Source organism: Pecten maximus, unplaced genomic scaffold, assembly GCF_902652985.1.
Source record: "Pecten maximus unplaced genomic scaffold, xPecMax1.1, whole genome shotgun sequence".
NCBI lineage: Eukaryota > Metazoa > Mollusca > Bivalvia > Pectinida > Pectinidae > Pecten > Pecten maximus.
Window position 1 is genome coordinate 44,515 of NW_022979169.1, and position 3,971 is coordinate 48,485.

The 3,971-nt window shown below is 36.2% G+C and overlaps 1 non-coding gene across 1 annotated transcript; it reads right to left on the reverse strand.

Moving 5' to 3' along the window:
* Positions 1-1,076: 1,076 nt before the first annotated feature.
* On the reverse strand, positions 1,077-1,158 carry Trnas-aga. The gene has a single exon. It is a non-coding gene; the product is annotated as a tRNA-Ser (tRNA).
* Positions 1,159-3,971: the final 2,813 nt, after the last annotated feature.

Genomic DNA, 3,971 nt, shown 5'->3' on the forward strand with positions numbered 1-3,971 from the left:
GCGTGGAGTTTGGCAGTCCGTTGACGTTCAGCTGCTAATCTTACGGACATCTCCCCAGCTTTAACTACCTTGACGGCTTCTTCCATATGTTCATATTTATGTTGAACATATTTGCCCTTGTTATTGGCAACGTACTTCTTGGGCATTCTGCAAAATTAAAACAAAAATAATTACAAAGTATAAAGTTTCCGAATATTCCGACCACTAGAAATTACTTGCCCGGGAAATTCGGACACTTTAAATAACATATTTATTTAAATAATTCATATTAATTACATGAAAATCTCTACGTAATTCTTTGCTAAGAACTTTAATTAACCTCAATAAAATGATTACTTGTATAATTTACTTTGTATTACTTACATATCAGCGTTTGCGTCCAATGACCTTACCAGAGTCTTTAAAAATGGTAGTTGCTACTCGTGCTTTGCGCTCAGCATATTAGGAGTGGGACGACTGGTTCGCCCGTTGTCAGTATAATGTGAGCGGGTGGGGTGTGCTGCTGGGTGTCTTCGGCAGTATGCTTCAGTGAGATAGCACTATAAATCGGCAAAAGTTCCGGCCTATCACAAGGAGACTTAACACGAACATACCACAGCCTCCCAAAAAAACACATACGCACTCACCATACGCATGCATGTCGCACGCACGGGGGGCCGTCCTTAAATGACCTTAGCTGTTAATAGGACGTTAAACAAAATAAACCAAACCAAACCAAATTTTGTTGGACATAAAAGCCAAAAGTCTTTTGGCCAGGACCCACCACTACAACAGAAAAACATTAACGCATATACTGGTATTTTACATTGAGAACAAGTTTGCACTGTTGTCGATAGCTTTCCTCAGGAGAGGGATATGTCATAGCTCTTACAGAACACGCTATTTTACAATGATTTATGTAACTAACTGTAATGACAAAGAGGAAAAATCACTCGTAAAATTCATAAACTGTCTAAATTTAACCTTGCGTTTTAGTAGTTTGAGGGCGGCACCCCTAACAACAGCCGAGATTGATTACATTATAACATAAAATGGGTTTGTGGGATGGAAGAACGAAAATGAAAAAAATAATCGTCCGTCGTCGGCAGGATTCGAACCTGCGCGGGGAGACCCCAATAGATTTCTAGTCTATCGCCTTAACCACTCGGCCACGACGACTTGGTGTGTCATGCTTATAGCATGAGTCCCCGTTGCGCCATCTGAACGTTATATTTCCATAATTAACATGTGAGGAAATTAACACACCTAAGTATACATATATGTCATATTGCCTAGATGAAATTAGTGGAACAGAACAACGCATTATCAAACAATAGGTAATTTACTGAAATAAATAATCAGATTGTTTGGAAATTAGTGATTTTACATTATTATTTAAAATATACAACAGTACATTTTATCTAGTGATGTTCTCCTGGAAATCGTACACCTCAATTTTAAGAAAACGACGGAAGAATATTTTTATATTATCATTTTCTGAAAATGCGTCTGTACTGTAAAATTAGATATACAAAATATTATATCTACGTTTCCCCTTAGATTAAACACTTACAAGTATATGGGAAAAGTTGAACATCAACATAGCTGTACTTTTCAAGTTTTCAGCATATCTATCGCTATTACAAAAACATCTTTTTCTAAAAAAAATTGAAGTTCAAATTTGACAGAAAATATTTATCCTTCGGTAGAATACGTTGATGTAGTATTTTATTTTCTCTATATATGATATATTAATTCATAAAGGATTTTTACTTGGTGATAAAAAAGGATATACTGAATTATATATATATATGTACATAGTGTCAATTGTATTACGGGCGTCTGCATCTGGTTAGTATTTATAGAACAAATATTAGCCCTACTCCTACTGTTGATGTAGTAGGAGCTGGGGCTAACAATTTTATATATGTATTTTTTTCTGGATTAAGCCTGGCAAGTGATGTGTGATCCCTGAAACAAAACACCCACTATGTGCAATATGTGCATATTACAGATATATCACAATACATGTACAGTGTATTCTGATATAATACAGTTACTGCCCTTCGTTACAGGCGATCGGGACCGACAACTTCTCTAAACCGATCATGAACGGTACAGGAATATTTGGCCGGTTTAGAGAGGATTTCCGTTTGAAGAAGTGATTCATTTTAACACGTCATGACTCGCCGATAATATTAATCGGATAATTTATATCTTTGAATCAATTTTGATAAAGAAATAAACTAAACAAGAACTTAGATTGAATACTGATTGCACACGTATGCCGTATATAATTTCGCTTATTTTTCATAACGCTGTCACCGGGACTCTGAGCTTCTCATGGTACACAATAATGAACAATTATTTCATTGCCAACTCGAACATTTTAGGTTTTTTGGTTTTGTTTTGTTTTTAGGGGGGGGGGGGGGGGGGGGGGGGGGGTATTTCGAGGTGATCGGCTTTTGAATGTTGTACTGTATACTAGCTAATCCTGACGTGCTTCTGACTCTTGCTACATTACGTCATGGATAAAATAGTTTAGGAATGTGAATACTTATGTGCGCATTATTAAGAATTGTTGTGAATGGACTTCGGTATGTCACAACTAGTATGAATTAAGTGTGACGTTTCGGTGATAACTCCCACCTACATGTACATTGAGATGTTAAGCGTACGAGATTGTAATCAAGTCGACATTCTCTTTCGTCTACACTACAACCTAATATTGGCATTCTGTGTTGCATTTGCTTATATGTCGCTAGTAAACCAAATTGTATTCATGAGACTGTATACTGCAATTTACAGTGATTTGGTCAGTATAGGAATACAGCTCCAGGTTTTACAGTTACTTTCAACCTAGAGAGCTTTTACATGCTAGCATTTATATATAATCCACAATAACATATAAATTAACTTCACAATGTATGAGAGCAATATTTTATTATTAAAACAGAATGTAGTAAACACGAAATAATTATAAGCGCCGTTCTTGATCTTGAAATTATCCATTTGGACTTGGAGTGCACTTCGTTTGGACTCCAGGTAAACTTGGAGTGGACTCTGAGTCTACCTGGAGTCCTAGAAGACACCATGTCTGCCCCGGGTCTATAATCAGATTATATCATATATATATTAATACTTTGATGCTTTTTATATAATTCATGTATATAAGTAAATAGATTTTTACAAATTACTTTTCTTTTGTTATTACTATTAACATTTGTTAAGTCTACTAGGAATATTTGTTTTATCGTTAATACATGGTAATAATGCCTACATGTTAAATATATATTTATTAAGATCCATAAAAGACAGTTATACAATGTATGCTATAATCAGATGTGTACGACAGTTAATTGGATAGTATTGCATATTTTTAGGACACCTGAGACAAAGTCTCAAGTGACCTATTCTAATCCCCTTTTGTCCGTCGTCGTGCGTCGTCCGTCGTCCGTCCGTAAACAATTTACATTTTCGACTTCTTCTCCAAAACCCCTTAACCAAATTCAATGAAATTTAGCAGGAAGCTTCTATGGCTAAAGGTCAACCAAAATTGTAAATCATATGGTCCCCACTCCCCAGGGGCCTCAGGGGCGGGGCTTAAAAGGGTCAAATTGACTAAAACTTCAAAATTCTTCTTCTCTACTCTCAGATATGGTGGAATCAAACACTCTTCATAGATGGAAGGGTCTTAAGGTGCTTTACCAAAATTGTAAATTTCATGACCCAGGGACTCACGTTTGCCCCTGGGGAGGGGGTAAACTTTACTATAGTTTATATAGGAAAATCACATTTTTGACTTTTATTTGTTTTATTTCTATTGGAATTCATTCTAATTTGGTTAACATTATCAGCATGGGATGACAGTTTGATGGCATGCACATGTTGGCCCTGACTGACCCCCAGGGGCTAATGGGCGGGGCTAAAGAGGGCCAAATTGACTGAAATTTCAAAAATCTCTTTCTCTACTCTCGGATAATATGGAATCA